Here is a 27,257-nt window from a genome sequence, read left to right on the forward strand (position 1 = left end):
GCTCCTCCTTGTACCTCTGGTAGAATTCAGCTGTGGTAGTTTGTATTTCTATGGGATCAGTGGTACTCTCCCCTTTATCATTTTTTTATTGTATCTATTTGATTCTTCTCTCTTTTCTTCTTTATTAGTCTGGCAGGTGGTGTATCTATTTTGTTAGTTAAAACCAGCTCCTGGATTCATTGATTTTTTTTGAAGGGTTTTTCATGTCTCTATCTCCTTCTGTTCCGATCTTAGTTATTTCTTGTCTTCTGCTAGCTTTTGAATTTATTTGCTCTCGCTTCTTTAGTGATTTTACATCTTTCCCGCTTTCTCCTGTGGCCATTTTAGTGCTATAAATTTCCCTCTAAACACTGCTTTAGCAGTGTCCCAGAGATTCTGGTACCTTGTGTCTTTGTCCTCATTGGTTTCAAAGAACTTACTTATTTCTGCCTTAATTTCATTATTTACCCAGTAGTCATTCAGGAGCAGGTTGTTCAGTTTCCATGTAGTTGTGCAGTTTTGAGTGAGTTTCTTAATCCTGAGTTCTAATTTGATTGCACTGTGGTCTGAGAGATTGTTTGTTATGATTTCCTTTCTTTTGCATTTGCTGAGGAGTGTTTTACTTCCAATTATGGGGTCAATTTTAGAATAAGTGCTATGTGGTGCTGGAAAGAATGTATATTCTCTTGATTTGGGGTGGAGAGTTCTGTAGATATCTATTAGGTCTGCTTGGTCCAGAGCTGAGTTCAAGTCCTGAATATCCTTGTTAATTTTCTGTCTTGTTGATCTGTCTGATATTGACAGTGGAGTGTTAAATTATCCCACTGTTATTTTGTGGGAGTCTGAGTCTCTTTGTAGGTCTCTAAGAACTTGCTTTATGAATCTGGGTGCTCCTGTATTGGGTGCATATATATTTAGAATAGTTAGCTCTTCTTGTTGCATTGATTTTTTTACCATTATGTAATGCCCTTCTTTGTCTTTTTTGATCTTTGTTCATTTAAAGTCTTTTATCAGAGACTAGGATTGCAACCCCTGCTTTTTTTTTGTTTTTTTGTTTTTGCTTTCCATTTGCTTGGTAAATCTTCCTCCATCCCTTTATTTTGAGCCTGTGTGTGCCTTTGCATGTGAGATGGGTCTCCTAAATACAGCACACCGATGGGTCTTGAACTCTTTATCCTATTTGCCAGTCTGTACCTTTTAATTGGGGCGTTTAACCCATTTACATTTAGTGTTAATATTATTATGTGTGAATTTGATCCTGTCATTATGATGCTAGTTGGTTATTTGGCCCATTGTTGATGCAGTTTCTTCATAGTGTCGATGGTCTTTACATTTTGGTTTGTTTTTGCAGTGGCTGTACCAGTTTTGCCTTTCTATATTTAGTGCTTCCTTCAGGAGCTCTTGTAAGCCAGGCCTGATGGTGACAAAATCCCTCAGCATTTGCTTGTCTGTAAAGGATTTTATTTCTCCTTCACTTATGAAGCTTAGTTTGGCTGGATATGAAATTCTGGGTTGAAAATTCTGTTCTTTAAGAATGTTTAATGTTGTCCCCTACTCTCTTCTGGCTTGTAGGGTTTCTGCAGAGAGATCCGCTGTTAGTCTCATGGGCTTCCCTTTGTGGGTAACCCAACCTTTCTCTCTGGATGTCCTTAACATTTTTTCCTTCATTTCTATCTTGGTGAATCTGACAATTATGTGTCTTGGGGTTGCTCTTCTGGAGGAGTATCTTTGCAGTGTTCTCTCTGTTTCCTGAATTTGAATGTTGGCTTATCTTGCCAGGTTGGGGAAGTTCTCCTGGGTAATATCCTGAAAGGTGTTTTCCAACTTGGTTCCATTCTCCCCATCACTTTCAGGTACACCAGTCAGTCGTAGGTTTCGTCTTTTCACATAGTCCCATATTTGTTGGAGGCTTTGTTCCTTTTCATTGTTTTTTCTCTAATCTTGTCTTCACGCTTTATTTCATTAAGTTAATCTTGAATCTCTGGTATCCTTTCTTTTGCTTTATAGATTGGGCTACTGATACTTGTGTATGCTTCACGAAGTTCTTATGTTGTGTTTTTCAGCTCCATCAGGTCGTTCTTCTCTAAACTGGCTATTCTAGTTAGCAATTCCTCTAACCTTTTTCAGGGCTCTTAGCTTCCTTGCATTGGGTTAGAACATGCTTCTTTAGCTAGGAGGAGTTTGTTATTACCCATCTTCTGAAACCTACTTCTGTCAATTCGTCAAACTCATTCTCTATCTTGTTTTGTTCCCTTGTTGACAAGGAGTTGTGATCCTTTGGAGGAGAGGAGGCATTCTGGCTTTTGGAGTTTTCAGCCTTTTTGCGCTGGTTTTTCCTGATCTTCGTGGATTTATCTATCTTTCGTCTTTGCTGTTGGTGACCTTCAGATGGTGTTTTTGCTTGGTTTTTCTTTTTGTTGATGTTGATACTATTGCTTTTTGTTTGTTTATTTTCCTTCTAACGGTCAGGCCTCTCATCTGCAGGTCTGCTGGTGTTTGCTGGAGGTCTACCCCAGACCCTGTTTACCTGGATATCACCAGTGGAGGCTGCAGAACAGCAAAGATTGCTGCCTGCTCCTTCCTCTAGACACTTTGTCCCAGAGGGGGACCTGCCAGATGTCAGCCAGAGCTCTCCTGTATGAGGTGTCTGTCAACCCCTGCTGGGAGGTGTCTCCTCATCAGGAGGCATGGGGGTCAGGGACCCACTTGAGGAGGCAGTCTGTCCCTTAGCAGAGCTCGAGCACTGTACTGGGAGATCCACTGCTGTCTTCAGAGCTGGTGGGCAGGAACATTTAAGTCTGCTGAAGCTGCACCCACAGGTGCTTCTTCCCCCAGAGGCTCTGTCCCAGGGAGATGGGAGTTTTATCTGTAAGCCCCTGACTGGCACTGCTGTTTTTCTTTCCGCGATGTCTGCCCAGAGAGGAGGAACCTGGAGAGGCCGTCTGGCTACGGTGACTTTGTGGCACTGCAGTGAACTCTGCCCAGAGGGAGCCTGTTTTCTGAGTGCTTAAATGTTCTCCATGCCATTTTTGTTGTCTTTGTAAACATCCACTGTATGTTTATGGTTTGTCTAAGAAATTCCAATTTACCAAACGATTGTTGGAAATTTTCTTTCCTTGTTTTCTCATCATCTACAAGGTGACTTGGCACTGTACATCCTTGTATCAAAATATTTGCACTTCAGGAGAATCTGCTTATGAGAAGCAGCCAGATTAGACCTGCTTCTGCAAAGGGATAAATATGTTTTCAAGTCTTTCTAAGGACCTAACATGACAGTACCAGCCCTGGGTATCATCATGGAAGACAGGGTATTTCATGATAGATGAAAAATGTTCTGAATGCATTATTATTTTACTTAGCATTTCATGAATTACTCATGACTGCTTTCCCCCTTCTTTATTGGTGAGTTTGATCTTTAAGATTCAAGTATTTCCTCCATTCAGGTAAAAGCATGATGCAGAATTTGTGGATGCCTAAACTTGGAAACACACTCTTCAGTTCTTCTTCATGGTGTCTCAAAATATCACAGATGAAGTTATAGTCTCTCATGCCCTTTTCCAACCTGTCTATTCCCTCCATAAACAAAGAGGAATTTCTCTTTTACTTCATTTCTTTATCCCTGGAATCAATATGTAGTACTTGTGTGCATGTTTCAAAACATCACACAAATGGTTTTAACTGTGCATGCCATTCTGAAACTTGCTTTTTCTCAGTTGGTATTGTTTTCTACTTCCATCTGGGTTGATCTGCATAAAGTCATTTAACTCCTCTATAGAGTACCCTTCTGAGAATGTATCCTAATCTTCTGTGTTGTGTTGTTTTTGACCATTTAGCCTGTTTCTGGTGTTCTGCCTTTACAACATGCCGCAAGGGTGCATAGGTAGAAACATGTTGGTAGAGCCTGTCTCTAGAAGTAGAATTCCTAGGGCACCTTAATGTCACTAAAATCGACAAACTGCTGTTCAAATTGTTTAAATCAATCTGTACTTCTAGTAGGGGCCAAGGAGAGTTAATATTTGTCTACTTTCTCTCCAATACCTAATATTATTAGACTTTTTAATTTTAGCTACTCTGGTGGTCGTGAAATGGTGTCTTCAGTGGAGGATTCAAATTTTGTAGGGCCCATCTCAGTTCTTTTAACAGAAAGAATACCAAATTATAAATACAAATTTAGTCATGACAGTGGGTATTTATTTGGAATGAAAAAACAAATTGCAACAAATTATAAACTTAAAAATGCTTTTAAATGCATGAAATATACCACATAGTTGAGAAAAATAACATTTACAAATTAAAGAATTGCATGACCCATCTTTGTAATAGTTTTTGGCTGCATACTCATTGTCTATTAGTATGATAATTTTGTAATTTTATTTTCTCTAGATCCTAAAAAGATATTTAGCTTTTTTTTTGCTCTAGCATAGCTGGCTGGTTAAGATGATTTTATTATTCTTATATCTTTTAATTATTGAGGTATTATTCACATAATATACAAGTTACCATTTTGAAGTGTACAAGTTAGTGTTATTTTAGTATAGTCACAGTGTTATGTAATCACCATCATAACCTAATTCCAGAACATTTCCATCACCCCAAAAAGAAATCTCATACCTGTTAGCAGTCATCTCCAATTCCCCAATCCTCTAACCCTTGGCACCTCGAATCTACTTTCTGTTTCTATGATTTGGCCTATTCTGGACATTTCATATAACTGGAATCATACAATATGTGGCCTTTTGTATTTGGCTTCTTAGCATAATCTTTACAAGGTTCATCCATGTTATAGCATGCAGTAGCACTTCTTTTTTATGGAAAATGACATTCCATATGTATATACCACATTTTGTTTAACCATTTATCAATTGATGAACATTTGGTTTCTTTCCACTTTTAGACTATTATGATTGCTGCTGTGAACATTTAGTATACCGGATTTTCTGTGAACATATCTTTTCAATACATCAATATATGTAAGGGTAGAATTACAGAGTCACATGGTAATGCAATGTTTAACATTTTGAAAAACTACCAGACTGTTTTCCAAAGCAGCTGCAACATTTTACATTCCTATCAGCAATGTATGAGAGTTCCAGTTTCTTCATATTCTTGCCAACATTTATTTTCTGGTTTTTTTTTTTCCCTTTATTCTAGCCATCCTAGTGTGTGTGAAATTGGTATGTCATTGTGGTTTTGATCTGTATTTTCCTAATGGCCAATGATGTTGAACTTCCCTAAAGATCTTTTCATGCATTTGTTGGCCATTCGTATATCTTCTTAGGAGAAACTTTTGTTCAAATGCTTATCCCTTTTCCTAGTTATTTGACTTCTTGTAGTTGAGTACTAGGAGTCCTTTATATATGCTGGTTACTAGACCTTTATCAGACATATGATTTGTAAATGTCTTCTCTCACTCTATGGGTTGGTTATCTTTTCATTTTGTGGATAGGGCTGATTGAAGCATAAAAGTTTTAAATTTTGATGAGGTTCAATTTATCTATTTTTTCTTTGGTCATATATGCTTTCAGTGTCCTTTCCAAAAACTTTTGTTTAATTAACTCAAAGTTGCACAGATATATATCTTTTCTTTTTTTCTAGGATTTTATAGTTATAGCTCTTACATTTAGGCCTTGATTCATTTTGCATTAATTTTTATATATGGTATAAAGTGGGGTCCAACTTCATTCCTTTGTATGTGGATATCTAGTTTTAGCACCATTTCTTGAGAAAATTATTCTTTTCTTATTGAATGGTATTGGCACTCTTGTTGAAAGTTACTTGGCCATAGATCTATGGGCTTATTCCTGGACTCTCAGTTCTGTTTCACTGATCTATTTGACTGTCTTATACCAGTATCACACTGTCTTGATTACTGTAGCATTGTAGTAAATTTGGAAATCAGAAAGTGATTCCTCTCACTTTGTTCTTTTTTTTTTTTTTTTTTGAAACTACTAAATTTTTATTCCTTCCACAGAAAACACTAGAGAAACTTCGAGACAGAAATACATGCTGACTTTCTAGAAACAGTGTAAAGAGGTTTTTTTAAATTGTGTATATGTAGCATTAGACAAAATTATTTAAAGTCAATAAATTTTTATTCAAGGAATTCCATGTTGTGATTTCTTCCACTGTCCATCAAGGTCACTTTAGATCCCCTAAAAAGCTGGAGTCAAAAGATCTTCAAGTTTGCCCTTTTTAATGAAACTGATCCAGCTGTCCTGTCAGCCCTACATAACAATATAAAAGTAAATTTTACATTTCCAGAGATGATTGTACAGCGAGTGAACATGAATGAGTCCTAGAACCAGCCCGAGTTAACTCTACTACAGACTGCTTGGTTATTAGCATCCCACAAGGGTTACAATACAAAGGCAAAGCACATTTGCATGATTCAAGAGATCTAGCAGAATTTTAAAATTTCATTGATTACTGATGAAAGTTATTAGAAAAAAAAGAAAAATCACGTGATTCACATTGTATTTGTATTGCATTTCTATTACAGTTAATCAGCTGTTCCCAATAAGCTGATTGATAGCAAAGTAGCAGATAGAAAACCTACTGGGAAATTTTTTTATGGTCATGTCCACAGCAAATGAGAAACTGCATTCTAAAAGACTTTGTTCTTTTTCAAGCTTATTTTGACTTGTCTGGGTTTCAGGAATTTCCATATGAATTGTAGGATGAGTTTGTTGATCCTTGCAAAAGAAAATCTAGATAAGGAATTAGATTTGAATTACTTTGAATTCAAAGGAATTACTTTGAATTTGTCCATTAAGATTAGATATATTTTCATTTATTTTGATCTTCTTTAATTCATTTCAACAATGTTTTATGGTTTTCAGTGTATATGTCTTACACTTTAGTTAGATTTTTTCTGAATATTTCATTCTTTTTACTGGTATTGTTGATAGAATTGTTTTTTTTCATTTCATTTTCAAATTTTTCATTGTCAGTGTATACAAATACAACTGATTTTTGTGCATTGAACTTACATCCTGTCACCTTGCTGAATTTATTACCTTTAATACGTATATGTGTTCATTATTTAGGGTTTTCTCTATATAACATTAGGTCATCTGTGAACAGAGATAGTTTTACTTCTTGCTGTTCAGTATGGATGCATTTTATTTCATCTTCTTGCCTAGAACATTCTTTTTTGCCCTGGCTATAACCTCCAGTAAAATGTTGAATAGAAGTGGTGAGAAGTAGACATCCTTGTCTTCTTCCTGATCTTAGGAGCAAAGCTTTCAGTCTTTCCCTGTTAAGTATGATGTTAGCTATTGGTTTTTCAAGGATGCCCTTTATCAGGTTGAGAAATTTTCTTTTCTGTTTCTAATTTGTTGAGAATTTTTATCATGAAAAGATGTTGGAATTTGTCAAATACTTTTTCTGCATCTATTGAGACGATCATGTGGATTTGTGCTAATATGCTTTATTATGTTGATTAATTTTTATGTGTTGGACCAACCTCACATTTCTGGTATAAACTCCACTTGGTCATGGTGAATAACCCTTTTCATATGCTGTTAGATTCCATTTGCTAATATTTGTTGATAATTTTTGCATCTGTGGTCACAACGGTTTTTGATCTGTAGTTTTTACTTTTGATGTGTTTCACTTCTGCAGAATGAATTAGGAAGTATTCCTTTCTCTCCTACTCTTTGTAAGAGTTTGAGAAATATTGTTGTTAACTTTTCTTTAAACATTTTGTAGAGTACCCCAATGAAACCAGCTTGTTGAGGCTTTCTTCATTGGAAGATTTTTTTAAGAAAAATTGACTCATTTCTTTATTAGCTACAGGTATATTACTTCTTGAGTCAGTTTTGGTAGATTGTGTGTTTCTAAGAATTTGTCCATTTCATCTAGGGTATCTAATCTGATGGTATCCAGCGTTCATAGTATTTTCTTAGAATTATGATATCCTCTCTTTCATTCCTGATTTTAGTAATTGGAGTCTTCTATTTTTTCTTTGCTCAGCCTAAAGTTTGTCAGTATTGTTGATCTTTTCAAAGAACCAACTTTGGTTTTGTTGATTTTCTATGTTGTTTTTCTATTTTCTAATATATTTTGGCTCCAGTCTCTTTTGTGTGTGTGTTTGATTTAGATCTATTTTACTCCTTTTTAAGTTTCTTATGGTAGAAGATTAGATTATGGATTTGAGAGTTTTTTATTTTATTAGTGAGGGCATTTACAGATATAAATTTCCCTCTGAGCACTACTTTTATTCAAATGGATTAAACTCTGATATGCAAGATTAAGCTTTAGTATGTTGCATTTTATCTTTATTTTATCTCAAAGTATTTTCTAAGTTCTCTTGTAAATTCTTCTTTGACCCATTGGTCTCTTAATTTGCATGTTAATTTGCATGTATTTGTGAATTTCCAGTTTTCCTTTTGTGATTGATTTCTAAATTTATTCTTTTGTGATTAGAGAACATATTTTGCATTATTTGAATCTTTACAAATTTATAAAGACTTGTTTTTTGGCCCAATATATGTTTTGTTGGGAAAATGTTCCATGTACACTTGAGAAGAATGTGTATTCTGCTGTTGTTGGGTTGAGTGTTCTATAGATGTCAAGTTGATTGGTTTATAGTGTTGTTCAAGTCTTCTGTTTCCTTGCTGTTATTCTATTTGTTCTAGCCATTATTGAAATTGAGGTACTTAATTCTCTAACTATTATTGTTGAATTCCCTATTTTGTCTTTCAGTCCTGTCAATTTTTTGCTTTGTGTATTTTTAGGACTCTGTTGGTAGGTGTGGTATATTTATAATTGCAGTATCTTCTTAATGACTTGACCATTTTATTAGTGTATATTGTGCTTCTTTGTTTTTAGTAGCAATTTTTATCTTAAAGGGTATTTCATCTGATATTAGTATGTATACTCCAGCTCTATTTTGGTTTCTGTTCACATGAAATATCTTTTTATGTCCTTTTACTTTCAACCTATTTTTGCCTTTTAATCTAAAGTGAGTCTCTTGTAGACAGCATATAGTTCCACCATTTTCTAATTCATTCTGCCAATCTCTGCCTTTCTCTTAGAGAGAGTTTAGTTCATTTACACAATATGTAATTACCAATTAGGAAGAATTTACTTACACTTCACTGTCAGAAAGTAGTGTAGAGGTTTTGTATGTTATCAAAGTTAAGTTTTTGGCTGGGCGTGGTGGCTCACACTTGTAATCCTAGCACTTTGAGAGGACAAAGCAAGAGGATTGCTTGAGCCTAGGAGTTTGAGATCAGCCTGGGCAACATAGTGAGACCTCATTTCTAAAAAAAAAAAAAAAAAAAAAAAAAAATTAGCCTGGTGTGTGCCACTGTAGTCGCAGGTACCCAGGAGGCTTGGGTGAGAGGATTGCAGAGTTAGAAGCTGCAGTGAGCTATGATCATGCCACTGCACTCCAGCCAGGGCAACAGAGCAAGCCTCTGTCTCAAAACAAATAAATAAGTTGAGTTTTTATTAGCTTAAACTGTTATAACTATAATATGCTTTATGTAACCCTCATGGTAATGACAAAGCAAAAACATATAGTAGGTACAAAAAAGATGAGGAGAATCAAAGCATACTGCTACAGAAAATCGTCAAGTCACAAAGGAAGACAGCAAGAGAGGAAGAAAGGATGAAGGCATCCTCAAAACATCCAGAAACAAATTAACAAAATGACAATTGAAAGTTCTTATCTATCAATAATTACCTTGAATGTAAATGCAATAAATTATCCAATCAAGAGACATAGATTGGCTGAATAGATTTAAAAACAAGACTCAACTATATGATGCCGTAAGAGAATCACTTCAGCTTTAAAGACATACATAAACCGAATGTGAAGGAATGAGATATTTCTTGCAAATAGAAACCAAAAGAGAGCAGGGATAGCTATATTTATATCAGACAAAGTAGACTTTGATTACAAAACTTTAAAAGAGACCAAGAAAGTCATTATGTAATGAAAAAGGGATCAATTCATTAAGAGGATACAATAATCGTATATGTACCCAACATCAGACCACCTAAATAATATATAGCAAATATTAATAGATCTGAAAGGAGAAATAGACAGCAATACAGTAATAATGAGGGACCTCATTACCTAACTTTCAACTACAGACAGAATATCCAGAGAGAAGATCAGTAAGGAAGCATTAGACTTTAACTACACTTTATACCAAGTAGACCTAACAGATATACACAGAACATTCTATTCAACAGCAGCAGAGTACAAATTCTTCTCAGGTGTACATGGAACGTTCTTCAGGATAGATTATACATTGGGCCACAAAACAAGTCTTAATGTATTTAAGCAGATTGAAATTATTTAACATTTTAATTGTATATCAAATTATATAATATTTCTTTCTGATCATAGTGGTATGAAACTAGAAATTAATAATGGAAGGAAATTGGGAAAATTACAAATATCTGGAAATTAAACAACATACTCCCAACCAATGGGTCAGAAGAAATCAGTAGGAAAATTAAAAAATATCTTGAGACAAATGAAAATGGAAACACAGTATATCAAAATTTAGGGTATATTAGTCCATTTTCACACTGTTATAAAGATACTGAGACTGGGTAATTTATAAAGAAAAGAGGTTTAATTGACTCGCAGTTCCACATGGCTGGGGAGGCCTCAGGAAACTTACAATCATGGCAGAAGGTGAAGGGGAGCAAGGCACATCTTCATAAGGCAGCAGGAGAGAGAGAGTGAGGAAGTGCCACACTTAAAAGCCATCAGCTCTCGTGAGAGCTCAGTCACTAACACAAGAACAGCACGGGGCAAACCACCTCTGTGATCCAGTCACTTCCCACCAGTTCCATCCCTCAACGCACGGGGATTACAATTCAAGATGAGATTTGCATGGGGACACAGAGCCAAACCATATCATAGGTGATGTAGCAAAAGCAGTTTTAAGATGAGAGTTTATAGTGAAAAATGCCTACATGAAGAAAAAAGAAAGATCTCAAATAAACAAACTATCATTACACATTGAGAAACTAGAAAAAGAAGAGCAAACTAAACCTAAAGTTAGTAGAAGGAAGGATATAGTAAAGATCGGAGAAGAAATACATGAAATAGAATGTAGAAAAATAATAGAAAAGATCAGCAAAACTCAGAGTTGGTTTTTTGAAAAGATAAATAAAATTGACACATCTTTAGTTAGATTAAGAAAAAAGAAGACTAAAATAAAATCAGAAATGAAAGGGAAGACATTACAATTGATACCACAGAATTACAAAGGATCCTAAGAGAGTACTACAAACACTTATATGCCAATAAATTAGCCCAGAAGAAATGGATAAATTCCTAGAAACACACAACCTACAAAGACTTAATCATGAAGAAAAAGAAGTCTTAACAGGCTAATAATGAGTAAGAAGTTTGAATCAGTAACAAAAATCTTTCTATCAAAGAAAGGTCCAGGATCTGATGGCTTCACTGATGAATTCTACCAAACATTTAAAGAAGAATTAATACCAGTGCTTCTCAAACTCTTCCAAAAAGATTGAAGAGAAAATGTCTCAGTCTATTTTGTGTTGCTATAACAAAATACCACAGACTGGGTAATTTATACAGAAAAGATATTAATTTCTTATAATTTTGGAGACTGGGAAGTCCAAGATCTAGGGGCCCACATCTGGCAAGGACCCTCTTGCTATGTCATTGCATAGCAGAAGGCAGAAGAGAAAGAGAGTGTGAGAGAGCAAGAGATGGAACGCACAGCTTCAAGCTCTTTTATCATCAGCATTGATGCATTCATAAGGATGGAGCCCTCATGACCTAAGCACCTCCCATTAGGCCCTGCTTCCTAACACTGTAGCATTGGGGATGAAGTTTCTAACACGTTAACATTGAGGAGCATATTCAAACCATAGCGAGAAGGAACACCTTCCAAGTTGTTTTATGAGGCTAGCATTACCCTGATAGCAAAGCCAGGCAAAAATTCTACAAGGAAAGAAAATTACAAGCCAATATCCCTGATGAATATATATGCAGAAATCTTTAGCACAATACTGGAAAACTGAATTCAATAGCATATTAAACAAATAAGTCGGATTTATCCCTGGGATACAAAGATGGTTCAATATAAATAATCAGTAAGTGTGGTACAACACATTAACAGAAAGGATGAAGGACAAAAATTATATGATTATCTCGATAAATATTTAAAACAACATTTGACAAAATTCAACAATCTTTTATGACAAAAACTCTAAACAAATTTAGGTATAGAAATAATATACCTCAACACAATAAAGGTCATATTTCACAAGCTGCCATCATAGTCAACCATAAATGGTTGAAAGCTTTTCCTCTAAAATCAGGAACAAGAACAGGATGCCCATTCTCACCTTTTATTTAAAGTAGTAGTAGAAATCCTAGTCAAAGCAATTAGGCAATAAAAAGAATTTTATTTCTTTATTTTATTAGGCATCCAAAATGGGAAGGAGGAAATAACATTGTTTCTGATTGCAGGAGGTGTGATCTTGTAATAGAAATTCCTAAAGACACTACCCCAAAACTAATTAGAACTATAAATGAATTTAGTAAAGTTGCAGGATATAAAAACCAGTTGTGTTTCTGTACAGTAATAACACATTATCTGAAAAAGAAATTAAGATATCAGTCTGATTTACAATAGCATCAAAAATAATAACATATAAACTTAAGGAGATGCAAGATCAATACACCAAAAACTATGAAACATTGATAAAAGAATTGGAAGAATACACAAATGGGAAAATATCCCATGGTCATGAATCAGAAGAATCAATCTTATAAAAATATTCATAATACCCAAAGTGATCTACAGATTCAACGCAATCTATCAAAATTTCATTGGCACTTTTCACAGTAATAGAAAAAACAATCCTAAAATTCATATGGAACCACAAAAGACCCCGAATAGCCCAAGCAGTCTTTAGCAGGAAGAACAAAAATGAAGTCATCACATCTCCTGATTTTAAATTATGTTACAAAGCTGTAGTAGCCAAAAAACGTGGTACTGGCATAAAAACAGACACATAGACCAATGGAACAGAATAGGAAGCCCATAAATAAATCCATGCATATATGGTCAACCAGTCTTTGACAAGGGTGCCGTGAATACACAGTGGGAAAAGGATCATGGTTTTCAATTAATGGTGTTGGGAAAACTGGATATCCTCCTACAAAAAAGAAAAAAAAAGGAAAGAAAAAGAAATTGGAGAATTACCTGACACTGTACACAAAAATCCAGTTAAAATTGATTAAAGATTTAAAGTAAAGGCCTGAAACCACAAAACTTCTAGAAGAAAACAGAGAGAGAAAGCTCAATAAGATGGATCTTAGAAATGATGTTTTGAATATGACACCCAAAACACCAGCAACAACAGTAAAAACAAATAACTGGGACTACACCACACTAAAATATTTCTTTAGAGCAAAGGAAACAATGACACGTAAAGGCAACTCACAGAAAATGTACAAACGGCAACAGGTATGTGAAAAAATGCTCAATATCACCAGTCATCAGGGAAATACAAATCAAAACTAAAATGAGATGGGATCTCACATCTGTTAGAATGGCTGTTATCAAAACACCAACAGATAACAAAGTTGGTGAGGTTGTGGAGAAAAGGGAACCCTTATGCATTGATGCTGGGAATGTGAATTGGTGCTGCCATTATGGTGAACAGCATGGAGGTTCCTCAAAAAGTTATAGAACTACCACATGATCCGGCAGTTCTCCTTCGGGGTGTATATCCAAAGTAACTGAAATCAGTGTTTTGAAGAGAAATCTACACCCCCATGTACACTGCAGCAGTCACAATAGCCAGGATAGGGGAACAACCTAATGTCCATCAGTGGATGAACTGATAAAATGTGACATACATGCAAGCACACAGACACACACACACACAGAGAAGAACACACAGGCAGAGGAGTATTATCCAACCTTCAAAGAAAGGAAATCCTGCCTTTTTGAACAACATGGATAAGCCTGGAGGATATTACAGTAAGTGAAATAAGCAAGCCAGGGAATGATAAATACCACGTGGTCTCACTTATATGTGGAATCCAGAGACATGGCTCATAGAAACAGAGAGGAGAATGATGGTTGCAGGGGGCCGGGCCTGTGGGAAATGGGCAGGTGCTGGTCAAAGGGAACAAACTTTCAGTTACATGATGAGTTAGTTTTGGAGACCTAATGTTGCTATAACTAAAATAATAATGTTGTGTATACTTGAAATTTGCTAAGAGAGTAGATTTTAAGTATTCTTACCACAAGGATAAAAATGGTAGCTACATGAGGTGATGGATATGTTAATTGTCCTGATTGTGGTCATCATTTTGCAGTGTATATGTGTATCAACTTGTGTTGTACACCTAAAATATATACAAGTTTTATTTGTCACTTATACCACAATAAAGCTGGAAAAGTTGAATACATTTTAATGTATTTTGGCACAATTTTTTGTGTATAAAGTTCTTGTGTCTTAGTTTTTTTCTAGGTACCTGGTGGAGGTTATTGCTAATTCTAAAAATTGTTTTAATTGATTGTTATTGAAATATTGGAAAGCGTTTTTAAAGTTTTTTTTTTTCCCTATAGTCTTTCCAAACTCTTATTAGGTCTGATACTTTGTATATGTTTTTGAATTTTATACGTAATCATTCTGTCAGTGAAGAATGATAATATTGTCTCTTTTCCATCCTTGTTACTTATTTTCTTAATTGTGCTGGCTGGGAATTCCCATGAAATATTGAATAGTAGTAGGGAAGGTGAGCATTTTTGCTGTGTCTTCATTGGGAATGCTTTCTTTAAATTTTTTGAGACCGAGTCTCACTTTGTTGGCCAGGCTGGAGTACAGTGGTGTGATCATGGCTCTCTGCAACCTCTGCCTCCTGGGCTCAAGCAACTCTTCTGCCTCAGCCTCCTGAGTAGCTGGGATTACAGGCATGAGCCTCCACCCCGGCTAATTTTTTGTGTTTTTAATGGAGATGAGGTTTCACCATGTTGGCCAGGCTGGTCTTGAACTCCTGACCTCAGGTGATTTGCCCACTTCGGCCTCCAAAAGTGCTGGGATTACAGGCCTGAGCCACCGCGCCTGGCCAAGAATGCTTTTGGTATCTCTCTCTGTCTATCTCTCCATCTATCTATCTGTCTGTCTGTCTGTCTGTCTGTCTATCTATCCATCCATCCATCCATCTGTCTTCATTCTGTTTATTTCTATCTGATCTATTTATTTATTTTTAGAGACAGGATCTTACTCTGTCACACTGGCTGGAGTGCGGTGGTGTTATCATAGCTCATGGCAGCCTTGAATTCCTGGGCTCAAGCAATCTTTCTGCCTGAGAATGCTTTTAAAATGCTCAGCATTAAGTGTGCCGTTTGCCTCAGGATTTGCATAGCTTCTCTTTACGAGGTAAAAAGAGTTGTCAGGGAAGCATTGGAAATACTGTTATAGAATTACTAACAAGTTCACTAATTAGGATTTTAACTGAAGTCACTCTTACTTAAAATAATTTATTTCAACAAAAACTTCTTTTATTTTTGGAGATGGAGTCTCACTTTGTCGCCCCGGTTGGAGTGCAATGGCGCGATCTCAGCTCACTGCAACCTCCGCTTCCTGGGTTCAAGCAGTTCTCCTATGGTACCATCTCCGCTCATTGCAACCTCCGCCTCTGGGTTCAAGAAATTCTCCTGCCTCAGCCTCCTGGGTAGCTGGAATTACAGGCGTATGCTACCACGCCCAGCCAATTTTTGTATTTTTAGTAGAGATGGGGTTTCACCATGTTGGCCAGGCTGGTCTTGAACTCCTGACCACAGGTGATCCACCTGCCTCGGCCTCCCAAAGTGCTGGGATTACAGGCATGAGCCACCGTGCCCAGCCTCAACAAAAATTTTAACAATTATTTTAACAATGGGCAGTGTGTTTGGTAGCATGTTAAAATGGTAATTGCCTTTTATTTCTTGTCGGGAAAAGTTATACCTCTATATTAATATTTTCAGCACTTGAAGGTCATAACTGATAGTGAGCTCATAGAATTTAGCAGCCTTCCTGTTGAGTCCTCATGGCTCTTGAGGTATCTGCCTAGCTTCTTAGAGTTTTATAGAATACAATTTGTCAACCTAAAGTAGAATGTACTTCTCCTTTTACAATGGTGATAATTATGACTTGCTCTCTATCACATGGAAATCATATGATAGCATAATCATAATTGGAACCAAAGAATGTTAGACCAAGGTGTTTCCCACTATATGTATGTGAACTTATTAATCAATCTAAATAATTCCAGGTAATAATCAGTGCATTCCTAACATGAGCTGATGTTTTCCTCATGCTACTGCTAATCCTTACAATGACTTTGCAGTCTGAGTATTACTGTGCCAGTTTTATACAGGTGATTAAACTGTGGGGTTGAGAAGTGAAGAAAGTTACTTGCAATAAATGGTAATGGCTGTGGTACAGCCTACTGGAAATTCTTTTCCTCCCTGAGACTTTTAGCTGCCTTTGTCTGCCCTGAAACCCATAAGCTAGGGAAAAAAAAAAAAATCAAACCAGCAGTAGAAATAAAAGCAGTGAATCGTATGGCTTTGACAGATTGGGCCTTGCTATGTGATTGCAAAAATTTTAAGTTTGACATCCTGAGTTTTTGAGCTTTTCATGGAGTGCAGGAAAAGGTCTAGCTGATGGAAACAGTTTTTCCCCCGCAGTTGAGTAACAAGATTGATGTGTATATAGTGTCAGTCAGAAGGGTGTGGTTGTCAATTCTGTACCTTAACTCTAACGTGTACTGTGAGACAGGGGATGACCATGATTGCAAACTTGTTTTCTAGCTGTTCTAAGTCGAAAAGGTAAATAATTCCCCCTATGCTGGCTATCTCCATGAAATAAATCTTCATGTTTTTTCCTTTACCTTCTCCCAGCAACTTTGGACTGTGTGAGAGAAGTTGAAGGAAAATACAGAGATTTCTTTCTTGAATGCGGTCAGGTAGCTACTGGAGGAAAGTTCTCGAGATTTACTTTGCCCTTTCGTTTAACCAAGGACTCTTTAGATTTAAAGGCCTCTAGAATATGAAACCTAGGGACCCGGGCTCGCCAGATTGGAACTTAAAATTGTAGGGAGCAAAAGAAGTGATGGTTTGTCCCGGAAAGTGCAGGTATTCCCACTCAACAAGTCTAGACAGTGAACTCATGTTCACTGGAGAGCCAGAATGGACCACCTCTGACTATATAATTCATTTTCCATTGTTAAACTGCTTTGAATCCAATAGAATTATTGAATTTTATTGCTGAGCTATTTAGAGAAAGTTAAGTTTCATTTCAGAAGAATTAAAATATTTTGATGCTTGAACATTTTTGTGGTGATCTTTGTAGCAAAACCTCAGGATGCATCTAAAGCATCAACCATCTTCTCTGTCAGCATGGCCTAGTTGGAAGAACTACGCCATCGTGGCCTGTGGTTGTGAAGCTGAGTGATGATACCCAGATGTGCAAATGTGCCTAGCTTTGTGGGCGGTGTCAGGCAGTGGCCTGTTCACCTAGAGTGTTGTAAGTTCTCTTTCACAGAGCTGCAGACTCTGATGGACAGCCACCATTGGGGTTGTGCATGGGATTCCCAGGCAGACATGACAGTCTATGTGTAAAATACGTATCTTCTTATTAATTGGTTTAGAATTGATGCCAGTAATTGGCATTGGGATGCACCTATGTGTAGAATAAATTCAATTAAAATACTTTTTGAACTGCTCTTATATCCTTGTAAAATATGCACATGCAAAATTAAAGAAACAATCAAACTTCAGCTCACCCTTACGTGTGGAATTTTCTCCTGTTGCTGACTGTTGATAAAGATCATCCTCCCATGTTTCCTCTCTACACCCCAGGGCAAGGTCTTACTTTGACTGGCAGGTGGCTCATGTCCTTGGCAGATCATGGTTCCATATGGATTAGTCTATATTAAATTACTTTTTGATATTGCTACAAACACCCAGTTAGCGTATTATCTTAAATCAGTACGCTCGCTCCATATTTCTCTTGGCCCTGCAGGTAAGGAAGGAGGAGATCTCAGGGTAATCCATGCTGCTGCTGCTACTGCTGGTACTTCGGTCAGTTAGTCAGAAGCTGGGTTTTTTTTCCCATTTTTTATTTTTCTTTACTGAGGTAAAATTAACATAACAGTAATAATTTGTATGTGAATAATTCTTTGGCATTTAGTACATTCACACTGTTGTGTAACCACTCCCTCTATAGAAGTCCAAAATATTTTCATTATCTCCAAAGGAAATCCCATACTCATTAAATCATTTCTCCCCATTTCCACTCTCCTAGGCCCTGGAAGCCATCAGTCTGAATTACGTCCCTATGAATTGTTACCTGTTCCTGATATTTTATACAATTGGAGCCATACAATATGTGGGTGTGAATTTCTCCTTCTTTTTTCAAGGGTAGTTTTATAGGATATATCGTACAATTTTTGGTTGGAAGCATGCCCCCATCCTGCCCATCACTTTAAAATGTCATTTCATTGCCTTCTGGTCCCCTGGTCTCTGATGAGAAAAGTTAGCTGTTAATCTGTTTGAGGATCCCTTATGTGAATCAGTGGCTCCTCTCTTGGTGACTTCAAGATTTTCTCTTTGCCCTTGGCTTTTTGACAGTTTGATTATAATGTGTCTCGGTGTGGATTTCTTTGTATTTATCCCACTTGAAATTCACTGAACTTCTTGTGTGTGTAGATTTGTATCTTTTATCATGTATGGGAAGTTTTGGTGGTTATTTCTCCAGATATTCTTTGTGTTCCTTTCGCTCTCACCTCTCCTTCTGGGATTCCTGCTATGTACTTGGTGTTGGTTTGCTTGATGGTGTTTCATACCTGTTCGTCTTTTTTCATTTTTGTTCTTCCTCTCAGACTGGATAATTTTCATTGCCCTGTCTTTAAATTCACTGGTTCTTTTTTCTGCCTAGTCACGTCTGTTACTGAGATGCTCTAGTGATATTTTTTTTAAAAATTCAGTTAGTGTACTTTTTGACCTTAGAATTTGACTCCCTTCTATAATTTCCGTGTCTTTATTGCAATTCACTTATTTGTTCATACATTCTTATCCTGATTTCCTTTAGCTCCTTTTCCATTCTTTCCTTTAAGTCATTTAGCATATTTAGGGCAGTTGATTTAAAGTATTTGTTTAGTAAGTCCAATGTGTGTGTTTCTTCAGAGACAATGTTTGTTAATTTCTCATGTGAATGAGCCATATTTTCTGTTTCTTTACATGGTTCATAAGTTATTGTTGAAAACTGAATATGCCAGGCACAGTGGCTCATACCTGTAATTGTAGTACTTTGGGAGGCTAAGGTGGGCAGATCACTTGAGGTCAGGAGTTTGAGACCAGCCTGGCCAACATGGCAAAATCTCATCTTTACTAAAAATAGAAAAATTAGCCAGGTGTGGTGGTGCATGCCTGTAATCCCAGCTGCTCTGGAGGCTGAGGCAGGCGAATCAGTTGAATCCAGGAGGTGGAGGTTGCAGTGAGCTGAGATCGAGCCACTGTACTCCATCCTGGGTGACAGAGTGAGACCCTGTCTCAAAACAAACGAACAAACAAACACCTGGACATTTTGCATATTAAACAGAGGTAACTCTGGAGATCAGATTCTTCCCCCACCTCAGGGTTTGTTGTTGCTTGGGTTTGTTGTTGCTTGCTAGAGACTAGAGTTTTGCAAGATCTGTAATTCCTTACTGCGTGTGATCTCTGAAGTCTGTGTTTAGTTGTTTGTTCAGCTAGTGCTGTCAAAGAGATTTCCTTGAGCACCAGATGCCAAAACATGATAGAGAGCGAGGTGGTTGGAGAGAGAGGCAGAGAAAAAGAGAGAGAGAGAGACAGAGACAGAGACAGAGAGAGAAAGAGGAGACTGACTCTGCTTATCTGTATGGAGTAGCTCTGTGGTGGAGTCCTCCTTCAACTCTTAGCCTGGCTGTTTACAGCTATGCCTTAACTTTCATTTCTTGTTTATACTGAACCTAGAGCTCATCCGGAGGTGAAAGACTGGGGTCTTCTCAGTTCTCTTCTGAGCATGCGTTCTGCTCTGGGCATGCACATGGCTTTCTACATTCCCCCATATACACAGGTGTTTTGGGATGCCTGAATTTCTTTTTCCCTTTTATTTTTAGTTGTCAAATAATAACTGTACATATTTATGGGATATAGAGTGATATTTCAATATGTGTATACAATGTGTAATGATTGAATCAGGATAATTAGCATATCCATCACCTCATTTCTTTGTGTTGTGAACATTGAAAATCCTCTGCTCTAGCTTTTTGAGAATATATAATAATTTATAGTTAACCATATTCACCCTATAGTGCTGTAGAACACCAGAACTCGTGCATCTAGCTGCAACTTTGTATCCATTAACCAACCTCTCACCGTCTCCCACTCCCGGGTACCCTTCCCAGACCCCGCACCCACAATTGGAATTCTCTATTTCCATGAGCTCATTTTTTTTCAGCCCTCACATATGGTTGAGATCATGTGGTGTTTATCTTCCAGTGCCTGACTTACTTTGCTTAATATAATATACTTCAGGCTGATCCATGTTGCCATAAATAACAGGATTTCATTGTTTTGTTTGTTTGTTTGTTTTGAGGCAGAGTCTCGCTCTGCCGCCCAGGCTGGAGTGCAGAGGTGCAATCTTGGCTCACTGCAACCTCTGCCTCCCAGGTTCAAGTGATTCTCTTGCCTCTGCCTACTGGATAGCTGGATTACAGGTGCACACCAGCACGCCAGGCTAATTTTTGTATCTTTAGTAGAGATGGGGTTTCACCATGTTGGCCAGGCAGGTCTTGAACTCCTGACCTCAAGTGATCTGCCCGCCTTGGCCTCCCAAAGTGCTGGGATTACAGACATGAGCCACTGTGCCCGAATGGGATTTCATTCTTTTTTTTTTAATGGCCAGATAGTTTTCCATTTTCATTCTATCTTATGGCCAAATAGTATATCATATGTACATCACATGGTATTTATCATTCTCCGGCTTGCTTATTTCACTTGGTGTAATGTCCTTCAGGCTTATCTATGTTATTAAAAAAGGCAGGATTTCCTTCTTTTTAAGTGAATAGTACTCTATTTTGTATGTGTAGTACTCTATTGTGTGTGTGTGTGTGTGTGTCTCCCATTTTCTTTACCAATGTATCCATTTTGTTATGATTTTCTCAATTTCTTTATCCATTGATGGACACTCAGACTGATTTCCTACCTTAGATATTGTGAATAGTGCTGTAACGAACATGAGAGTACAGATATCCCTTCAACATACTGATTTCCTTTCCTTTGGATAAACAGCCAGCAGTGGGATTGCTGGATCATATGGTAGTTCTGTTTTTACTTTTTTGAGAAATCTCCATGCCGTTTTCCTTAGCAGCTGTACTAATTTACATTCCCACCAACAGTGTATAGTTCCCCTTCCATTCTCGCCAGCATTTAATACATTCTGTCTTTTTGATAATAGCCGTTGCAACTGGGTTGGGATGGTATATATCATTGTGGTTTTGATTTGCATTTCCCTGATGATTGGTGATGGATGTCGAGCATTCTTTCATATACCTCCTGGCCATTTGTAGGTCTTCTTTTGAAAAATGTCTATTCAGATCCTTTGCCCACTTTTTAATGGGATTATTTGTTCTTTGCTGTTGAGATGTTTGAGTTCCTTGTGTTGAATGCCTGAATTTCTTAAAGAAACCCTGTCCACAGCCTTTTCTTTCATGGTTTTGGCACTCTACCATGTGCCTCAATGGTAATCTTCTGTCCCAGGGGCTGCAGTTTGCTCATTTGCCTTCTAGTGTTTTCCAGGAGTGCCTGCTGCTTTTCTGTCCTGAGTGCATTCTGTTACACAAAACAGAGAGGGGCCCCTTGAGTCAGTCCTTCAGCAGCCTCCCGGCAGGTTAGAGCAAACACAATTCTGTGTGAATTAAGTCTGCTCTGCACCCTTGGGAACCAGGGGCCAGGTCCTGCACTGGAAACACTGCTGCTGTCTTCAAGACCGTCGCACTGTGGAGCTGGAGAGGAGGGTGGATTTGGGCAGATGAAAACACTGCAGAGCCTTCCTCCTGCTTTTATTTTGCCTTTCTCTCCATTCCATTTTTGCTTGGTTGCTGCGAAGCATTGACTGTTTTCATTATCCTGACAAAGTTGATTCTGTCAGTTTTTGCTTGAATTTTCAATGGTTTTGTGGAGGATGGACCCTTGGAGCTGTCTACTCTGCTTTTTTGCTGATGTCCCAGGCCAGAAGCCAGAAATGCCAACAAAGTATGCTTTTGGCTTGCAGGGTGAGTCTTAGGGTTAAAGCTTTCATGCTTTAAACAGGCTAAGTGCCCAATAAAACCCTTCAAGCAATAGACAAATAAAAATTCGAATTCATAACCAGTTAGTGTTTTCTTTCCTGCTGTAACCCTTAGTTCACATTCTGTATTTACATATGATAATACGTGCTTTTAAAAGGCTTTTTTTCCGTATCATAGTCAATAGATACTTTGTGACTTAAGTTCATATTTCATTCAGTAAAGAATTTATTCCACAAGTGAGCTCTATGGGTTAAGGTGTGGCAGGTCCTTAGGAAGCAAGGTGTTTATAAATGAATAGAATAGCATCTTAGCTGAGTGTTTCTGTTAGCATGATTACTTTAAAAAATCTGTTTTTTGCGTATATGATAATCCCTTTTCTCAGTAAAAGACAAGCAAATAAAAAGCAAGTGTGTGAGAGTCTGTGTGTGTGTGTGTGTGTGTGTACACGCATGCATGTACATATGGCATATGAATGATTATTTTCTGTTGGTAGTGGTTGTGTTTGTTACAATGCATGTGTACACTATGGACAGTTTGGGATCTGACACTTGAAGAGAAGTTTAATCATGCAGTACTGCTTCTGGGCCATGGTCCTGGCCCTCTAGAACTAGCCGTGTTGTGGGTGATGTGACAGATTTATTCCTTCCACTAGGGCAGTGGAATGCCCTCTGAACAATTAAAGATCTCGAAAGGGGCCCCCAAATCCACTTGCAGCCCATGCCGAGGCTCATGAATGGGTATCATGAATGGAAGGGCCATAGGGTAACTTTCTGTTTTAATTGAACATTCTTGCTATTAGATGTGAATGTTCTAACTCTTGAAGGAGCCTATTTGCTTTCAACCTGTATTGTAACAAATTAAAACATTTTTAAAAATCTTTAAAATTGTTGGTTCCTTCTGAGCTTTGACATCCTGGGAAAGCCCCGGCTGCCCTCCCGGGTTGCACGTGTCTACCTGTGCGTGCAGCGTGTATCCCGCAGGAGCTCCAGGACTGCAGAAGAGGCTTTCAGCAGTGAGGTCATTATAGTGTGAAAGCTTTTATATGAGGACTTGCAGATTTTATAATAGCTGAAATGTAGACTATAGCCAGATAGGCAGTTTCCAACAAACTAATAAAATCAGTCATTTTGTAGTTATTTAAAAAATGTAATGATCAGAAATCTCAGCAAGTTATTTTGAGGATTGAGTAAACTGATTCTGAAGTTGAAGAATAGTTGACACAATAGCAAAGGAGATCAACCAAGTTAGAGGACTAACAATACTCGACTTCAACACTTACTTAAAGTAACCAAGATAGTGTGGTCTTAATGAAATAATAGACAATTTATTTCTAACTAGTTAGACCACACAATATAGTTAGCTAATATCTGAAACATGGAGCAAAAACAATTCAAGGGCAAAAGGACAGTTTTTTCAAGAGATGGTGCTGGAACAGCTAGAGGCCCGCATGCAAACTCTTCCCAAAAATGCACTTTAAAACAGATCATAGACCTAAGTATAAAACATAAAATTATACAGCTCCTCATAAATTACATCGGAGAAAATCTCTGGGTTTGGTGATGGATTTTTTAAATACAACACCGGAGGGACAATACATGAAAGAAAAAATCGGTAAGCTGGACTTCCTTAAACTTAGAAACTTCTGCCCTGCTAAAGACACTGTCAAGAGAATGAAAAGAAAAATCTAGGAGAAAATATGTGCAGAAATTATATCTGATCAAGGACTTTTATTCAAAATATACAAATAACTCTTCAACCTCAATAATAAGTAAACAAATAACTGATTAAAAAATGAGCAAACAACCTGAACAGGCGTCTCACTGAAGATCTGCAGATGTCAAATAAGCGTATGAAAAGATGTTCAACATCATATGTCATTGGGAAAGTGCAAATTAAAACAACAGTGGGATACCACTGCACACTTGTTAGAATGGCTAAAAGCCAAAACACTGATAGCATCAAATGCTGATGAGGAGGTGGAGCAACAGGAAGTCTCATGCATTGTTGGTGGGAACGCTAAATACCACAGCCACTTTGGAAGACAGTTGAGCAGCTTCTAACAAAATGAAACATACTCTTACCATATGAGCCTGCAGTCATACTCCTTTGTATTTACCTAAATGAATTAAAAACTTATGGCCCTACAAAAGCCTGCACTTGGATGTTTATAGCATCTTTATTCATAATTGCCAAAACTTGGAAGCAGTGGAAATGTCCTTCCGTAGGTAAATTGACAAACTGTGAGACATCCAGTGTAATACTTTCAAGCACTAAAAAGAAATGAGCTATCAAGCTGTGAAAAGATCTGGAACTTTAAATTCATATTACTAAGTGGAAGAAGCCAGTCTGAAGAGGCTGCATACTGCTGTGATTCCCAAGATATGACATTCCAGATAAAGCAAGACTGTGGGGACAATAAAAAGATCAGTGGTTGCCAGAGGTTTGAGGGAGGGAAGGATGAATAGGCGGGGCACAGAGGGCAGTGAAACTGTCCCTTAAGATACTACAGTAGTGGATACATGTTGTTATACATTTGTCCAGACCTGCAGAATGTACAACACCAAGAGTGAACCCTAATGTATACCACGGACTTGGGTGATAATGATGTGTCAGTGTGTAGGTTCATTGATTGTAAGAAATGTACCGGCCGGGCACGGTGGCTCACGCCTGTAATCCCAGCACTTTGGGAGGCCAAAGCAGATAGATCACCTGAGGTCAGGAGTTCGAGATCAGCCTGACCAACATGGTGAAACCCCATCTCTACTAAAAATACAAAAAATAATTAGCTGCATGTGGTGGTGGGCACCTGTAATCCCAGCTACTTGGGAGGCTGAGGCAGGAGAATTGCTTGAACCTGGGATGTGGAGATTGCAGTGAGCTGAGACCATGCCACTGCACTCCAGCCTGGGCAACAAGAGCGAAACTCCCGTCTCAAAAGAAAAAGAAAAAGAAATATACCACTCTGGTGGAGAAAGCTGTACTTCTGGGGAGAGGGGGAGTATATGGCAACTCTCTGCCCTTTTTTGCTCTATTTTGCTGTGAACCGAAATCTGCTCTAAATAATAAAGTGTATGAATTAAATAAACCTTAAAAACGTCATGTTTGGCAGCATGTGGGGGTAGAAGGCAGGAACCGCTTATTCATCAAGTCAGAGAACCATTGCAGTCCTAACAAGGCAAATTGTGTCTAGGACTAAGTGACTGATTTATAGAGGAAGATCAAGGCACTGCTCTTCTCCGTATGGCCTTATCCTTGCCTTCAACCCCCAGGGTGCACTTAGCCAGGCTATGTTAAACATATAATTTAATATTTTTAATCTTTATGCCTTGTAAATGTTTCCTTCAGAATTTTTATTAGATTGTAAGTAGGTGTAGTGGAGTTGCAGAGTGCAGTATTCACACTGATCTCAGATGTGGAGGGAATGTGTGTCTTCCTTATTAATTTTTTTTTTTTTTTGTATAATGAGTCTGTCTTCTGCATGAATCTTGCATCTGCTTGAGAGTGGGAGGGATGTTTTAATTGTTTCATTCACAGAGGTCCCTGAGGGCCTTACTACTCCAAGTGTGGCCCATCCGTTAGGAGTCTCTGCATCTCCTGGGAGCCTGTTAGAAACGCAGGGTCTCAGGCCCCACTCCAGATATTCTGAAGCAGGATCCGCATTTTAACGGCATTCGCATGGGATTCCTATGCATACTTCTTCTTCTTTTTTTTTTTTTTTACTTTAAAAAATGCTTTATTGCTAAGAAATGCTAACAAATTGGGCACATGCTGTTGAAAAAACGGTGCTGATAGACATGCATGATACTGAGTTGACATAAACTTTCTTTTCTTTTTCTTTTTTTCTTTTTTTTTATTATTATTATACTTTAAGTTCTAGGGTACATGTGCATAACGTGCAGGTTTGTTACATATGTATACTTGTGCCATGTTGGTGTGCTGCACCCATCAACTCGTCCTTTACATCAGGTATAACTCCCAATGCAATCTCTCCCCCCTCCCCGCTCCCCATGATAGGCCCTGGTGTATGATGTTCCCCTTCCTGAGTCCAAGTGATCTCACTTCATTTCCCACCTATGAGTGAGAACATGCAGTGTTTGGTTTTCTGTTCTTGCGATAGTTTGCTGAGAATGATGGTTTCCAGCTGCATCCATGTCCCTACAAAGGACACAAACTCATCCTTTTTTATGGCTGCATAGTATTCCATGGTGTATATGTGCCACATTTTCTTAATCCAGTCTGATGTAAAGGACCTCTTCAAGGAGAACTACAAACCACTGCTCAGTGAAATAAAAGAGGACACAAACAAATGGAAGAACATACCATGCTCATGGATAGGAAGAATCAATATCGTGAAAATGGCCATACTGCCCAAGGTAATTTATAGATTCAATGCCATCCCCATCAAGCTACCACTGAATTTCTTCACAGAATTGGAAAAAACTACTTTAAAGTTCCTATGCATACTTCTGATTGAGAAGCGCCCCATAGGTAGTGCTGAGCCTCTCAAATTTCTCAGCCTCTGCCTGCCCTGCAGGCTCCTCTTCAGAATGGCATCTGGGAGCAGGGATGGTGTAACTGTCTGATGTCACTGGGGGCAAGGAGCAGAGACTCTGGGCACAGCATCCTTTGGCGTCATGGACCCCCAAGGCAGCACTCCTTCTCCACCTGCTTACTGCTGTCATCTGTTCTCCTGTGCTTGGGTGTGGTCTGGGGACTTTCCCTTGCTGACTCAGTTCCCCTGGGTTCCTCCGTAGGACTCCTGAGTGTTTGACGCATCCCCCATCTGGTCCTTGGGAGCCACCTCGCCGCCTCGCCATGGTGGTCCCCTTGTCTCCCCTCCACACTGCCCAGCTGTTACCTCCCAGACTCTCATCCCCCAATTGCAGCTGTGAGGTTTTCTGGATTCCCACTCACACCTTCGGAAAGTCAAAACGGCCCGGGAAATGGGATGTTCAGT

At 38.0% G+C, this 27,257-nt stretch overlaps 1 protein-coding gene and 1 non-coding gene across 10 annotated transcripts in view; one reads left to right on the forward strand and one right to left on the reverse strand.

The window, feature by feature from the left end:
- The window catches only part of ENTREP2 (endosomal transmembrane epsin interactor 2), a 443,707-nt gene that overhangs the window by 79,015 nt on the left and 337,435 nt on the right, over window positions 1-27,257 (forward strand). The window lies entirely within an intron of this gene.
- LOC114680006 (small nucleolar RNA SNORA32) lies at window positions 6,485-6,600 on the reverse strand. The gene has a single exon (XR_003732083.2). It is a non-coding gene; the product is annotated as a small nucleolar RNA SNORA32 (small nucleolar RNA).

The sequence above is a fragment of the Macaca mulatta genome, chromosome 7 (assembly GCF_049350105.2).
Source record: "Macaca mulatta isolate MMU2019108-1 chromosome 7, T2T-MMU8v2.0, whole genome shotgun sequence".
Taxonomy (NCBI): domain Eukaryota; kingdom Metazoa; phylum Chordata; class Mammalia; order Primates; family Cercopithecidae; genus Macaca; species Macaca mulatta.